Raw genomic sequence first — 16,498 nt, forward strand, 5'->3', positions numbered from 1 at the left:
TGTACTGTCAGTGGTGTGCGGTGTGCTGGGTGTCTGATGGGGGTGTGGTACATTGTGTACTGTCAGTGGTGTGTGGTGTGCTGGGTGTCTGATGGGGGTGTGGTACATTGTGTACTGTCAGTGGTGTGAAGTGTGCTGGGTGACTGATGGGGGTGTGGTACATTGTGTACTGTCAGTGGTGTGTGGTGTGCTGGGTGCCTGATGGGGGTGTGGTTCATTGTGTACTGTCAGTGGTGTGAAGTGTGCTGGGTGCCTGATCGGGGTGTGGTACATTGTGTACTGTCAGTGGTGTGTGGTGTGCTGGGTGTCTGATGGGGGTGTGGTACATTGTGTACTGTCAGTGGTGTGTGCTGTGCTGGGTGTCTGATGGGCTGTGGTACATTGTGTACTGTCAGTGGTGTGCGGTGTGCTGGGTGCCTGATGGGGGTGTGGGACATTGTGTACTGTCAGTGGTGTGTGGTGTGCTGGGTGTCTGATGGGGGTGTGGTACATTGTGTACTGTCAGTGGTGTGCGGTGTGCTGGGTGCCTGATGGGGGTGTGGTACATTGTGTACAGTCAGTGGTGTGTGGTGTGCAGGGTGTCTGATGGGGGTGTGGTACATTGTGTACTGTCAGTGGTGGCGGTGTGCTGGGTGTCAGATGGGGGTGTGGTACATTGTGTACTGTCAGTGGTGTGCGGTCTGCTGGGTGTCTGATTGGAGGTGTGGTACATTGTGTACTGTCAGTGGTGTGCGGTGTGCTGGGTGTCTGATGGGGATGTGGTACATTGTGTACTGTCAGTGGTGTGCGGTGTGCTGGGTGCCTGTTGGGGGTGTGGTACATTGTGTACTGTCAGTGGTGTGTGGTGTGCTGGGTGTCTCATGGGGCTGTGGTACATTGTGTACTGTCAGTGGTGTGTGGTGTGCTGGGTGTCAGATGGGGGTGTGGTACATTGTGTACTGTCAGTGGTGTGCAGTGTGCTGGGTGTCTGATGGGGGTGTGGTACATTGTGTACTGTCAGTGGTGTGCGGTGTGCTGGGTGTCTGATGGGGCTGTGGTACATTGTGTACTGTCAGTGGTGTGCTGTGTGCTGGGTGTCTGATGGGAGTGTGGTACATTGTGTACTGTCAGTGGTGTGTGGTGTGCTGGGTGCCTGATGGGGGTGCGGTACATTGTGTACTGTCAGTGGTGTGCGGTGTGCTGGGTGTTGTGATGGGGGTGTGGTACATTGTGTACTGTCAGTGGTGTGTGGTGTGCTGGGTGTCTGATGGGGGTGTGGTACTTTGTGTACTGTCAGTGGTGTGTGGTGTGCTGGGTGTCTGATGGGGGTGTGGTACATTGTGTACTGTCAGTGGTGTGTGGTGTGCTGGATGTCTGATGGGGGTGTGGTACATTGTGTACTATCAGTGGTGTGCGGTGTGCTGGGTGCCTGATGGGTCTGTGGTACATTGTGTACTGTCAGTGGTGTGTGGTGTGCTGGGTGTCTGATGGGGGTGTGGTACATTGTGTACTGTCAGTGGTGTGCGGTGTGCTGGGTGTCTGATGGGGGTGTGGTACATTGTGTACTGTCAGTGGTGTGTGGTGTGCTGGGTGTCTGATGGGGGTGTGGTACATTGTGTACTGTCAGTGGTGTGCGGTGTGCTGGGTGCCTGATGGGTCTGTGGTACATTGTGTACTGTCAGTGGTGTGCCGTGTGCTGGGAGCCTGATGGGGGTGTGGTACATTATGCACTGTCAGTGGTATGCGGTGTGCTGGGAACCTGATGACGGTGTGGTACATTGTGTACTGTCAGTGGTGTGTGGTGTGCTGGGTGCATGTTGGGGCTGTGGTACATTGTGTACTGTCAGTGGTGTTTAGTGTGCTGGGTGACTGATGGGGGTGTGGTACATTGTGTACTGTCAGTGGTGTGCGTGTGCTGGGTGTCCGATGGGGATGTGGTACTTTGTGTACTGTCAGTGGTGTGTGGTGTGCTGGGTGTCTGATGGGGGTGTGGTACATTGTGTACTGTCAGTGGTGTGCGGTGTGCTGGGTGTTTGATGGGTTTGGGGTACATTGTGTACTGTCAGTGGTGTGCGGTGTGCTGGGTGTCTGATGGGGATGTGGTACATTGTGTACTGTCAGTGGTGTGCGGTGTGCTGGGTGCCTGATGGGGTTGTGGTACATTGTGTACTGTCAGTGGTGTGCGGTGTGCTGAGTGTCTGATGGGGGTGTGGTGCATTGTGTACTGTCAGTGGTGTGCGTTGTGCTGGGTGCCTGATGGGGGTATGGTACATTGTGTAATGTCAGTGGTGTGCAGTGTGCTGGGTGTCTGATGGGGCTGTGGTACATTGTGTACTGTCAGTGGTGTGCGGTGTGCTGGGTGTCTGATGGGGGTGTGGTACATTGTGTACTGTCAGTGGTGTGCGGTGTGCTGGGTGTCTGATGGGGGTGTGGTACATTGTGTACTGTCAGTGGTGTGTGGTGAGCTGGGTGCCGGATGGGGGTGTGGTACATTGTGTACTGTCCGTGGTGTGCGGAGTGCTGGGTGTCTGATGGGGGTGAGGTACATTGTGTACTGTCAGTGGTGTGCGGTGTGGTGGGTGTCCGATGGAGATGTGGTACATTGTGTACTGTCAGTGGTGTGCGGTGTGCTGGGTAACTGATGGGGGTGTGGTGCATTGTGTACTGTCAGTGGTGTGTGGTGTGCTGGGTGCCTGATGGGGGTGTGGTACATTGTGTACTGTCAGTGGTGTGCGGTGTGCTTGGTGTCCGATGGGGATGTGGTACATTGTGTACGGCCAGTGGTGTGTGGTGTGCTGGGTGTCTGATGGGGGTGTGGTACATTGTGTACTGTCAGTGGTGTGTTGTGTGCTGAGTGCGTGATGGGGGTGAGGTACATTGTGTACTGTCAGTGATGTGTGGTGTTCTGGGTGTCTGATGGGTGTGTGGTACATTGTGTACTGTCAGTGGTGTGTGGTGTGCTGGGTTTCTGATGGGGGTGTGGTACATTGTGTCCCGTCAGTGGTGTGCGGTGTGCTGGGTGCCTGATGGGGTTGTGGTACATTGTGTACTGTCAGTGGTGTGTGGTGTGCTGGGTGCCTGATGGGGGTGTGGTACATTGTGTACTGTCAGTGTTGTGCGGTGTGCTGGGTGTCTGATGGGGGTGTGGTACATTGTGTACTGTCAGTGGTGTGTGGTGTGCTGGGTGTCTGATGGGGCTGTGGAACATTGTGTACTGTCAGTGGTGTGCGGTGTGCTGGGTGTTTGATTGGGCTGTGGTACATTGTGTACTGTCAATGGTGTGCGGTGTGCTGGGTGCCTGATGGGGGTGTGGTACATTGTGTACTGTCAGTGGTGTGCGGTGTGCTGTGTGCCTTATGGGGGGTGTGGTACATTGTGTACTGTCAGTGGTGTGTGGTGTGCTGGGTGCCTGATGGGGGTGTGGTACATTGTGTACTGTCAGTGGTGTGCGGTGTGCTGGGTGTCTGATGGGGGTGTGGTACATTATGTACTGTCAGTGGTGTGTGGTGCGCTGGGTGTCTGATGGGACTGTGGAACATTGTGTACTGTCAGTGGTGTGCAGTGTGCTGGGTGTCTCATGGGGGTGTGGTACATTGTGTACTGTCAGTGGTGTGCGGTGTGCTGGGTGTCTGATGGGGGTGAGGTACATTGTGTACTGTCAGTGGTGTGTGGTGTGCTGGGTGTCTGATGGGGGTGTGGTACATTGTGTACTGTCAGTGGTGTGCGGTGTGCTGGGTGTCTGATGGGGGTGTGGTACATTGTGTACTGTCAGTGGTGTGTGGTGTGCTGGGTGTCTGATGGGGCTGTGGAACATTGTGTACTGTCAGTGGTGTGCGGTGTGCTGGGTGTTTGATTGGGCTGTGGTACATTGTGTACTGTCAGTGGTGTGCGGTGTGCTGGGTGTCTGATGGGGGTGTGGTACATTGTGTACTGTCAGTGGTGTGCGGTGTGCTGTGTGCCTTATGGGGGGTGTGGTACATTGTGTACTGTCAGTGGTGTGTGGTGTGCTGGGTGCCTGATGGGGGTGTGGTACATTGTGTACTGTCAGTGGTGTGCGGTGTGCTGGGTGTCTGATGGGGGTGTGGTACATTATGTACTGTCAGTGGTGTGTGGTGCGCTGGGTGTCTGATGGGACTGTGGAACATTGTGTACTGTCAGTGGTGTGTGGTGTGCTGGTTGTCTGATGGGGCTGTGGTACATTGTGTACTGTCAGTGGTGTGTGGTGCGCTGGGTGTCTGATGGGACTGTGGAACATTGTGTACTGTCAGTGGTGTGCAGTGTGCTGGGTGTCTGATGGGGGTGTGGTACATTGTGTACTGTCAGTGGTGTGCGGTGTGCTGGGTGTCTGATGGGGGTGAGGTACATTGTGTACTGTCAGTGGTGTGTGGTGTGCTGGGTGTCTGATGGGGGTGTGGTACATTGTGTACTGTCAGTGGTGTGCGGTGTGCTGGGTGTCTGATGGGGGTGTGGTACATTGTGTACTGTCAGTGGTGTGCGGTGTGCTGGGTGTCTGATGGGGGTGAGGTACATTGTGTACTGTCAGTGGTGTGGGGTGTGCTGGGTGCCTGATGGGGGTGTGGTACATTGTGTACTGTCAGTGGTGTGCGGTGTGCTGGGTGTCTGATGGGTGTGTGGTAAATTGTGTACTGTCAGTGGTGTGCGGTGTGCTGGGTGCCTGATGGGGGTGTGGTACATTGTGTACTGTCAGTGGTGTGCGGTGTGCTGGGTGTCTGATGGGGTGTGGTACATTGTGTACTGTCAGTGGTGTGCGGTGTGCTGGGTGTCTGATGAGGGTGTGGTACATTGTGAACTGTCAGTGGTGTGCGGTGTGCTGGGTGTCTGATGGGACTGTGGTACATTGTGTACTGTCAGTGGAGTGTGGTGAGCTGGGTGTCTGATGGGGCTGTGGTACATTGTGTACTGTCAGTGGTGTGCGGTGTGCTGGGTGTCTGATGGGGGTGTGGTACACTGTGTACTGTCAGTGGTGTGCGGTGTGCTAGGTGTCTGATGGGGGTGTGGTACATTGTGTACTGTCAGTGGTGTGCGGTGTGCTGGGTGTCTGATGGGGGTGTGGTACATTGTGTACTGTCAGTGGTGTGCGGTGTGCTGGGTGTCTGATGGGTGTGTGGTACATTGTGTACTGTCAGTGGTGTGCGGTGTGCTGGGTGTCTGCTGGGGGTGTGGTACATTGTGTACTGTCAGTGGTGTGCGGTGTGCTGGGTGTCTGATGGGGGTGTGGTACATTGTGTACTGTTAGTGGTGTGTGGTGAGCTGGGTGTCTGATGGGGCTGTGGTACATTGTGTACTGTCTGTGGTGTGCGGTGTGCTGGGTGCCTGATGGGGCTGTGGTACATTGTGTACTGTCAGTTGTGTGCGGTGAGCTGGGTGTCTGATGGGGGTGTGGTACATTGTGTACTGTCAGTGGTGTGTCGTGCGCTGGGTGTCTGATTGGGGTGTGGTACATTGTGTACTGTCAGTGGTGTGTGGTGTGCTGGGTGTCTGATGGGGCTGTGGTACATTGTGTACTGTCAGTGGTGTGCGGTGTGCTGGGTGCCTGATGGGGGTGTGGTACATTGTGTACTGTCAGTGGTGTGCGGTGTGCTGAGTGCCTGATGGGGCTGTGGTATATTGTATACTGTCAGTGGTGTGTCGTGTGCTGGGTGTCTGATGGGGCTGTGGTACATTGTGTACTGTCAGTGGTGTGCGGTGCGCTGGGTGCCTGAAGGGGGTGTGGTACATTGTGTACTGGCAGTGGTGTGTGGTCTGCTGGATGTCTGCTGGGGGTGTGGTACATTGTGTACTGTCAGTGGTGTGCGGTGAGCTGGGTGTCTGATGTGGGTGTGGTACATTGTGTACTGTCAGTGGTGTGCGGTGTGCTGGGTGCCTGATGGGGGTGTGGTACATTTTGTACTGTCAGTGGTGTGCGGTGTGCTGGGTGTCTGATGGGGCTTTGGTACATTGTGTACTGTCAGTGGTGTGCGGTGTGCTGGGTGCCTGATGGGGATGTGGTACATTGTGTACTGTCACTGGTGTGCGGTTTGCTGGGTGTCTGATGGGGGTGTGGTACATTGTGTACTGTCAGTGGTGTGTGGTGTGCTGGGTGTCTGATGGGGCTGTGGTACATTGTTTACTGTCAGTGGTGTGCGGTGTGCTGGGTGCCTGATGGGGCAGTGGTACATTGTGTCCTGTCAGTGGTGTGCGGTGTGCTGGGTGTCTGATGGGGTTGTGGTACATTGTGTACTGTCAGTGGTCTGCAGTGTGCTGAGTGCCTGATGGGGCTGTGGTGCATTGTGTACTGTCAGTGGTGTGCGGTGTGCTGGGTGTCTGATGAGGGTGTGGTACATTGTGTACTGTCAGTGGTGTGTGGTGTGCTGGGTGTCTGATGGGGCTGTGGTACATTGTGTACTGTCAGTGGTGTGTGGTGTGCTGCGTGCCTGATGGGGGTGTGGTACATTGTGTGCTGTCAGTCATGAGTGGTGTGCTGAGTGTCTGATGGGGGTGTGGTACATTGTGTACTGTCAGTGGTGTGCGGTGTGCTGGGTGTCTGATGGGGCTGTGGTACATTGTGTACTGTCAGTAGTGTGTGGTGTGCTGGGTGTCTGATGGGGGTGTGGTACATTGTGTACCGTCAGTGGTGTGCGGTGTGCTGGGTGTCTGATGGGGGTGTGGTACATTGTGTACTGTCAGTGGTGTGCACTGTGCTGGCTGTCTGATGGGGGTGTGGTACATTGTGTACTGTCAGTGGTGTGTGGTGTGCTGGGTGTCTGATGGGGGTGTGGTACATTGTGTACTGTCAGTGGTGTGTGGTGTGCTGGGTGCCTGCTGGGGGTGTGGGACATTGTGTACTGTTAGTGGTGTGCGGTGTGCTGGGTGTCTGATGTGGGTGTGGTACATTGTGTACTGTCAGTGGTGTGCGGTGTGCTGGGTGCCTGATGGGGGTGTGGTACATTGTGTACTGTCAGTGGTGTGCGGTGTGCTGGGTGCCTGATGGGGGTGTGGTACATTGTGTACTGTCAGTGGTGGGCGGTGAGCTGGGTGTCTGATGGGGGTGTGGTTCATTGTGTACTGTCAGTGGTGTGTGGTGTGCTGGGTGCCTGATGGGGGTGTGGTACATTGTGTACTGTCAGTGGTGTGCGGTATGCTGGGTGTCTGATGGGGGTGTGGTACATTGTGTACTGTCAGTGGTGTGTGGTTTGCTGGGTGTCTGATGTGGGTGTGGCACATTGTGTACTGTCAGTGGTGTGCGGTGTGCTGCGTGTCTGATGGGGCTGTGGTACATTGTTTACTGTCAGTGGTGTGCGGTGAGCTGGGTGCCTAATGGGGCTGTGGTACATTGTGTACTGTCAGTGGTGTGCGGTGTGCTGGGTGTCTGATGGGGGTGTGGTACATTGTGTACTGTCAGTGGTCTGCAGTGTGCTGGGTGCCTGATGGGGGTGTGGTACATTGTGTACTGTCAGTGGTGTGCGGTGTGCTGGGTGTCTGATGGGGGTGTGGTACATTGTGTACTGTCAGTGGTGTGCGGTGTGCTGGGTGCCTGATGGGGGTGTGGTACATTGTGTGCTGTCAGTCGTGAGTGGTGTGCTGGGTGCCTGATGGGGGTGTGGTACATTGTGTACTGTCAGTGGTGTGCGGTGTGCTGGGTCCCTGATGGGGGTGTGGTACATTGTGTACTGTCAGTGCTGTGCGGTGTGCTGGGTGTCTGATGGGGGTGTGGTACATTGTGTACTGGAAGTGGTGTGCGCTGTGCTGGCTGTCTGATGGGGGTGTGGTACATTGTGTACTGTCAGTGGTGTGCGATGTGCTGGGTGTCTGTTGGGGTGTGGTACATTGTGTACTGTCAGTGGTGTGTGGTGTGCTGGGTGCCTGATGGGTGTGTGGTACATTGTGTACTGTCAGTGGTGTGTGGTGTGCTGGGTGTCTGATGGGGGTGTGGTACATTGTGTACTGTCAGTGGTGTGCGGTGTGCTGGGTGCCTGATGGGGGTGTGGTACATTGTGTACTGTCAGTGGTGTGCGGTGTGCTGGGTGCCTGATGGGGGTGTGGTACATTGTGTACTGTCAGTGGTGTGAGGTGTGCTGGGTGTCTGATGGGGGTGTGGTACATTATGTACTGTCAGTGGTGTGCGGTGTGCTGTGTGTCTGATGGGGCTGTGGTACATTGTGTACTGTCAGTGGTGTGTGGTGTGCTGGGTGCCTGATGGGGCTGTGGTACATTGTGTACTGTCATTGGTGTGTGGTGTGCTGTGTGCCTGATGGGGCTGTGGTACATTGTGTACTGTCAGTGGTGTGTGGTGTGCTGGGTGCCTGATGGGGCTGTGGTACATTGTGCACTGTCATTGGTGTGTGGTGTCCTGGGTGCCGGATGGGGCTGTGGTACATTGTGTACTGTCAGTGGTGTGCGGTGTGCTGGGTGTCTGATGGGGGTGTGGTACATTGTGTACTGTCAGTGGTGTGCGGTGTGCTGGGTGTCTGATGGGGGTATGGTACATTGTGTACTGTCAGTGGTGTGTGGTGTGCTGGGTGTCTGATGGGGCTGTGGTACATTGTGTACTGTCAGTGGTGTGTGGTGTGCTGGGTGTCTGCTGGGGGTGTGGGACATTGTGTACTGTTAGTGGTGTGCGGTGTGCTGGGTGTCTGATGTGGGTGTGGTACATTGTGTACTGTCAGTGGTGTGCGGTGTGCTGGGTGCCTGATGGGGGTGTGGTACATTGTGTACTGTCAGTGGTGTGCGGTGTGCTGGGTGCCTGATGGGGGTGTGGTACATTGTGTACTGTCAGTGGTGGGCGGTGAGCTGGGTGTCTGATGGGGGTGTGGTTCATTGTGTACTGTCAGTGGTGTGTGGTGTGCTGGGTGCCTGATGGGGGTGTGGTACATTGTGTACTGTCAGTGGTGTGCGGTATGCTGGGTGTCTGATGGGGGTGTGGTACATTGTGTACTGTCAGTGGTGTGTGGTTTGCTGGGTGTCTGATGGGGGTGTGGCACATTGTGTACTGTCAGTGGTGTGCGGTGTGCTGCGTGTCTGATGGGGCTGTGGTACATTGTTTACTGTCAGTGGTGTGCGGTGGGCTGGGTGCCTAATGGGGCTGTGGTACATTGTGTACTGTCAGTGGTGTGCGGTGTGCTGGGTGTCTGATGGGGGTGTGGTACATTGTGTACTGTCAGTGGTCTGCAGTGTGCTGGGTGCCTGATGGGGGTGTGGTACATTGTGTACTGTCAGTGGTGTGCGGTGTGCTGGGTGTCTGATGGGGGTGTGGTACATTGTGTACTGTCAGTGGTGTGCGGTGTGCTGGGTGCCTGATGGGGGTGTGGTACATTGTGTGCTGTCAGTCGTGAGTGGTGTGCTGGGTGCCTGATGGGGGTGTGGTACATTGTGTACTGTCAGTGGTGTGCGGTGTGCTGGGTCCCTGATGGGGGTGTGGTACATTGTGTACTGTCAGTGCTGTGCGGTGTGCTGGGTGTCTGATGGGGGTGTGGTACATTGTGTACTGGAAGTGGTGTGCGCTGTGCTGGCTGTCTGATGGGGGTGTGGTACATTGTGTACTGTCAGTGGTGTGCGGTGTGCTGGGTGTCTGTTGGGGTGTGGTACATTGTGTACTGTCAGTGGTGTGTGGTGTGCTGGGTGCCTGATGGGGGTGTGGTACATTGTGTACTGTCAGTGGTGTGTGGTGTGCTGGGTGTCTGATGGGGGTGTGGTACATTGTGTACTGTCAGTGGTGTGCGGTGTGCTGGGTGTCTGATGGGGGTGTGGTACATTGTGTACTGTCAGTGGTGTGAGGTGTGCTGGGTGTCTGATGGGGGTGTGGTACATTATGTACTGTCAGTGGTGTGCGGTGTGCTGTGTGTCTGATGGGGCTGTGGTACAATGTGTACTGTCAGTGGTGTGTGGTGTGCTGGGTGCCTGATGGGGCTGTGGTACATTGTGTACTGTCATTGGTGTGTGGTGTGCTGTGTGCCTGATGGGGCTGTGGTACATTGTGCACTGTCATTGGTGTGTGGTGTCCTGGGTGCCGGATGGGGCTGTGGTACATTGTGTACTGTCAGTGGTGTGCGGTGTGCTGGGTGTCTGATGGGGGTGTGGTACATTGTGTACTGTCAGTGGTGTGCGGTGTGCTGGGTGTCTGATGGGGGTATGGTACATTGTGTACTGTCAGTGGTGTGTGGTGTGCTGGCTGTCTGATGGGGGTGTGGTACATTGTGTACTGTCAGTGGTGTGCGGTGTGCTGTGTGTCTGATCGGGCTGTGGTACATTGTGTACTGTCAGTGGTGTGTGGTGTGCTGGGTGCCTGATGGGGCTGTGGTACATTGTGTACTGTCATTGGTGTGTGGTGTGCTGGGTGCCTGATGGGGCTGTGGTACATTGTGTACTGTCAGTGGTGTGTGGTGTGCTGGGTGTCTGATGGGGCTGTGGTACACTGTGTACTGTCATTGGTGTGTGGTGTCCTGGGTGCAGAATGGGGCTGTGGTACATTGTGTACTGTCAGTGGTGTGCGGTGTGCTGGGTGTCTGATGGGGGTGTGGTACATTGTGTACTGTCAGTGGTGTGCGGTGTGCTGGGTGTCTGATGGGGGTATGGTACATTGTGTACTGTCAGTGGTGTGTGGTGTGCTGGCTGTCTGATGGGGGTGTGGTACATTGTGTACTGTCAGTGGTGTGCGGTGTGCTGTGTGTCTGATCGGGCTGTGGTACATTGTGTACTGTCAGTGGTGTGTGGTGTGCTGGGTGCCTGATGGGGCTGTGGTACATTGTGTACTGTCATTGGTGTGTGGTGTGCTGGGTGCCTGATGGGGCTGTGGTACATTGTGTACTGTCAGTGGTGTGTGGTGTGCTGGGTGTCTGATGGGGCTGTGGTACATTGTGTACTGTCATTGGTGTGTGGTGTCCTGGGTGCAGAATGGGGCTGTGGTACATTGTGTACTGTCAGTGGTGTGCGGTGTGCTGGGTGTCTGATGGGGGTGTGGTACATTGTGTACTGTCAGTGGTGTGCGGTGTGCTGGGTGTCTGATGGGGGTATGGTACATTGTGTACTGTCAGTGGTGTGTGGTGTGCTGGCTGTCTGATGGGGGTGTGGTACATTGTGTACTGTCAGTGGTGTGCGGTGTGCTGTGTGTCTGATCGGGCTGTGGTACATTGTGTACTGTCAGTGGTGTGTGGTGTGCTGGGTGCCTGATGGGGCTGTGGTACATTGTGTACTGTCATTGGTGTGTGGTGTGCTGGGTGCCTGATGGGGCTGTGGTACATTGTGTACTGTCAGTGGTGTGTGGTGTGCTGGGTGTCTGATGGGGCTGTGGTACATTGTGTACTGTCAGTGGTGTGATTTAAGCTGGGTGCCTGATGGGACTGTGGTACATTGTGTATCATAGATCATAGAATTTACAGTGCAGAAGGAGGCCATTCGGCCCATCGAGTCTGCACTGGCTCGTGGAAAGAGCACCCTGCCAAGGTCAACATCTCCACCCTATCCCCATAACCCGGTAACCCCACCAAACACTGAGACCACTCTTGGACACTAAGGGTAATTTATCATGGCCAATCCACCGAACCTGCACATCCTTGGACTGTGGGAGGAAACCGGAGCACCCGGAGGAAACCGACGCAGACACGGGGATGATGTGCAGACTCCGCACAGACAGTGACCCAAGCAGGAATCGAACCTGGGACCCTGGAGCTGTGAAGCAATTGTGCTATCCACAATGCTACTGTGCTGGGTGCCAAAAGGGGCTGTGAGAGTCGCGGAGGTTTAATAATAGCGGGAGCTGAGAGTCGCGGAGGTTTGAAAAGAGCAGGAACTGAGAGTCGCGGAGGTGTGAAAAGAACGGGAACTGAGAGTCGCGGAGGTTTGAAAAGAGCAGGAGCTGAGAGTCGCGGAGGTTTGAAAAGAGCAGGAGCTGAGAGTCGCGGAGGTTTGAAAAGAGCGGGAGCTGAGAGTCACGGAGATTTGAAAAGAGCGGGACCTGAGAGTCGCGGAGGTTTGAACAGAGCGGGAGCTGAGAGTCGTGGAGGTGTGAAAAGAGCGGGAGCTGAGAGTCGCGGAGGTTTGAAAAGAACGGGAACTGAGAGTCGCGGAGGTTTGAATAGAGCGGGAGCTGAGAGTCGCGGAGGTTTGAACAGAGCGGGAGCTGAGAGTCGCGGAGGTTTGAAAATAGCGGGAGCTGAGAGTCGCGGAGGTTTGAAAAGAGCGGGAGCTGAGAGTCGCGGAGGTTTGAAAAGAGCGGGAGCTGAGAGTCACGGAGATTTGAAAAGAGCGGGACCTGAGAGTCGCGGAGGTTTGAACAGAGCGGGAGCTGAGAGTCGCGGAGGTGTGAAAAGAGCGGGAGCTGAGAGTCGCGGAGGTTTGAAAAGAACGGGAACTGAGAGACGCGGAGGTTCGAAAAGAGCGGGAGCTGAGAGTCGCGGAGGTTTGAACAGAGCGGGAGCTGAGAGTCGCAGAGGTTTGAAAAGAGCGGGAGCTGAGAGTCGCGGAGGTTTGAAAAGAGCGGGAGCTGAGAGTCGCGGAGATTTGAACAGAGCGGGAGCTGAGAGTCGCGGAGGTTTGAAAAGAGCAGGAGCTGAGAGTCGCGGAGGTTTGAAAAGAGCGGGAGCTGAGAGTCGCGGAGATTTGAAAAGAGCGGGAACTGAGAGTCGCGGAGGTTTGAAAAGAGCGGGACCCGAGATTGCCGGTGGTTTGAAAAGAGCGGGAGCTGAGAGTCGCGGAGGTTTGAAAAGAGCGGGAGCTGAGAGTCGCGGAGGTTTGAAAAGAGCGGGAGCTGAGAGTCGCGGAGGTTTGAAAAGAGCGGGAGCTGAGAGTCGCGGAGGTTTGAAAAGAGCGGGAGCTGAGAGTCGCGGAGGTTTGAAAAGAGCGGGAGCTGAGAGTCGCGGAGGTTTAAAAAGAGCGGGAGCTGAGAGTCGCAGAGGTTTGAAAAGAGCGGGAGCTGAGAGTCGCGGAGATTTGAAAAGAGCGGGAGCTGAGAGTTGCGGAGGTTTGAAAAGAGCGGGACCTGAGAGTCGCGGAGGTTTGAAAAGAGCGGGAGCTGAGAGTTGCGGATGTTTGAAAAGAGCGGGAGCTGAGAGTCACGGAGGTTTGAACAGAGCGGGAGCTGAGAGTCGCGGAGGTTTGAAAAGAGCCGGAGCTGAGAGTCGCGGAGGTTTGAAAAGAGCGGGAGCTGAGAGTCACAGAGGTTTGAACAGAGCGGGAGCTGAGAGTCGCGGAGGTTCGAAAAGAGCGGGAGCTGAGAGTCCCGGAGGTTTGAACAGAGCGGGACCTGAGAGTCGCGTAGGTTTGAAAAGAGCGGGAGCTGAGAGTTGGGGATGTTTGAAAAGAGCGGGAGCTGAGAGTCACAGAGGTTTGAAAAGAGCGGGAGCTGAGAGTTGCTGAGGTTTGAAAAGTGCGGGAGCTGAGAGTCGCGGAGGTTTGAACAGAGCGGGAGCTGAGAGTCGCGGAGGTTTGAAAAGAGCGGGAGCTGAGAGTCGCGGAGGTTTGAAAAGTGCGGGAGCTGAGAGTTGCTGAGGTTTGAAAAGTGCGGGAGCTGAGAGTCGCGGAGGTTTGAACAGAGCGGGAGCTGAGAGTCGCGGAGGTTTGAAAAGAGCGGGACCTGAGAGTCGCGGAGGTTTGAAAAGAGCGGGAGCTGAGAGTCGCGGAGGTTCGAAAAGAGCGGGAGCTGAGAGTCCCGGAGGTTTGAACAGAGCGGGAGCTGTGAGTCGCAGAGGTTTGAAAAGAGCGGGAGCTGAGAGTCACGGAGGTTTGAAAAGAGCGGGAGCTGAGAGTCGCGGAGGTTTGAACAGAGCGGGAGCTGAGAGTCGCAGATGTTTGAAAAGAGTGGGAGCTGAGAGTTGCGGGTGTTTGAAAAGAGCGGGAGCTGAGAGTCACAGAGGTTTGAAAACAGCGTGAGCTGAGAGTCGCGGAGGTTTGAAAAGAGCGGGAGCTGAGAGTCGCGGAGGTTTGAAAAGAGCGGGAGCTGAGAGTCGCGGAGGTTTGAACAGAGCGGGAGCTGAGAGTCGCGGAATTTCGAAAAGAGCGGGAGCTGAGAGTCACGGAGGTTTGAACAGAGCGGGAGCTGAGAGTCGCGGAGGTTTGAAAAGAGTGGGACCTGAGAGTCGCGGAGGTTCGAAAAGAACGGGAACTGATAGTCGCGGAGGTTTGAAAAGAGCAGGAGATGAGAGTCGCGGAGGTTTGAAAACAGTGGGAGCTGAGAGTCGCGGAGGTGTGAAAAGAACGGGAACTGAGAGTCGCGGAGGTTTTAAAAGAGCAGGAGCTGAGAGTCGCGGAGGTTTGAAAAGAGCGGGAGCTGAGAGTCGCGGAGGTGTGAAAAGAGCGGGAGCTGAGAGTCGCGGAGGTTTTAAAAGAACGGGAACTGAGAGACGCGGAGGTTCGAAAAGAGCGGGAGCTGAGAGTCGCGGAGGTTTGAACAGAGCGGGAGCTGAGAGTCGCGGAGGTTTGAAAAGAGCGGGAGCTGAGAGTCGCGGAGGTTTGAAAAGAGCGGGAGCTGAGAGTCGCGGAGATTTGAACAGAGCGGGAGCTGAGAGTCGCGGAGGTTTGAAAAGAGCAGGAGCTGAGAGTCGCGGAGGTTTGAAAAGAGCGGGAGCTGAGAGTCGCGGAGATATGAAAAGAGCGGGAACTGAGAGTCGCGGAGGTTTGAAAAGAGCGGGACCCGAGATTGCCGGTGGTTTGAAAAGAGCGGGAGCTGAGAGTCGCGGAGGTTTGAAAAGAGCGGGAGCTGAGAGTCGCGGAGGTTTGAAAAGAGCGGGAGCTGAGAGTCGCGGAGGTTTGAAAAGAGCGGGTCCTGAAAGTCGCGGAGGTTTGAAAAGAGCGGGAGCTGAGAGTTGCGGAGGTTTAAAAAGAGTGGGAGCTGAGAGTCGCGGAGGTTTGAAAAGAGCGGGACCTGAGAGTCGCGGAGGTTTGAAAAGAGCGGGTCCTGAAAGTCGCGGAGGTTTGAAAAGAGCGGGAGCTGAGAGTTGCGGAGGTTTAAAAAGAGTGGGAGCTGAGAGTCGCGGAGGTTTGAAAAGAGCGGGACCTGAGAGTCGCAGAGGTTTGAAAAGAGCGGGACCTGAGAGTCGGGGAGGTTTGAACAGAGCGGGAGCTGAGAGTCGCGGATGTTTGAAAAGAGCGAGAGCTGAGAGTCGCGGAGGTTTGAAAAGAGCGGGAGCTGAGAGTCGCAGAGATTTGAAAAGAGCGGGAGCTGAGAGTCTCGGAGGTTTGAAAAGAGCGGGAGCTGACAGTCGCGGAGGTTTGAAAAGAGCGGGAGCTGAGAGTCGCGGAGGTTTGAAAAGAGCGGGAGCTGAGAGTCGCGGAGGTTTGAAAAGAGCGGGAGGTGAGAGTCGCAGAGATTTGAAAAGAGAGGGAGCTGAGAGTCGCGGAGGTTTGAAAAGAGCGGGAGCTGAGAGTCGCGGAGGTTTGAAAAGAGCGGGAGCTGAGAGTCGCGGAGATTTGAAAAGAGCGGGAGCTGAGAGTCGCGGAGATTTGAAAAGAGCGGGACCCGAGATTGCCGGTGGTTTGAAAAGAGCGGGAGCTGAGATTCGCAGAGGTTGAAAAGAGCGGGAGCTGAGAGTCGCGGAGGTTTGAAAAGAGCAGGACCTGAGAGTCCCGGAGGTTTGAAAAGAGCGGGAGCTGAGAGTCGTGGATGTTTGAAAAGAGGGGGAGCTGAGCGTCACGGAGGTTTGAAAAGAGCGGGAGCTGAGAGTCGCGGAGGTTTGAAAAGAGCGGGAGCTGAGAGTCGCGGAGGTTTGAAAAGAGCGGGAGCTGAGAGTCGCGGAGGTTTGAAAAGAGCGGGTCCTGAAAGTCGCGGAGGTTTGAAAAGAGCGGGAGCTGAGAGTTGCGGACGTTTAAAAAGAGTGGGAGCTGAGAGTCGCGGAGGTTTGAAAAGAGCGGGACCTGAGAGTCGCAGAGGTTTGAAAAGAGCGGGAGCTGAGAGTTGCGGGTGTTTGAAAAGAGCGGGAGCTGAGAGTCACAGAGGTTTGAAAACAGCGTGAGCTGAGAGTCGCGGAGGTTTGAAAAGAGCGGGAGCTGAGAGTCGCGGAGGTTTGAAAAGAGCGGGAGCTGAGAGTCGCGGAGGTTTGAACAGAGCGGGAGCTGAGAGTCGCGGAATTTCGAAAAGAGCGGGAGCTGAGAGTCACGGAGGTTTGAACAGAGCGGGAGCTGAGAGTCGCGGAGGTTTGAAAAGAGCGGGACCTGAGAGTCGCGGAGGTTCGAAAGGAACGGGAACTGATAGTCGCGGAGGTTTGAAAAGAGCAGGAGATGAGAGTCGCGGAGGTTTGAAAACAGTGGGAGCTGAGAGTCGCGGAGGTGTGAAAAGAACGGGAACTGAGAGTCGCGGAGGTTTTAAAAGAGCAGGAGCTGAGAGTCGCGGAGGTTTGAAAAGAGCGGGAGCTGAGAGTCGCGGAGGTGTGAAAAGAGCGGGAGCTGAGAGTCGCGGAGGTTTTAAAAGAATGGGAACTGAGAGACGCGGAGGTTCGAAAAGAGCGGGAGCTGAGAGTCGCGGAGGTTTGAACAGAGCGGGAGCTGAGAGTCGCGGAGGTTTGAAAAGAGCGGGAGCTGAGAGTCGCGGAGG

Source organism: Scyliorhinus torazame, chromosome 5 (genome assembly GCF_047496885.1).
Source record: "Scyliorhinus torazame isolate Kashiwa2021f chromosome 5, sScyTor2.1, whole genome shotgun sequence".
In the NCBI taxonomy this organism is placed as follows: Eukaryota; Metazoa; Chordata; class Chondrichthyes; order Carcharhiniformes; family Scyliorhinidae; genus Scyliorhinus; species Scyliorhinus torazame.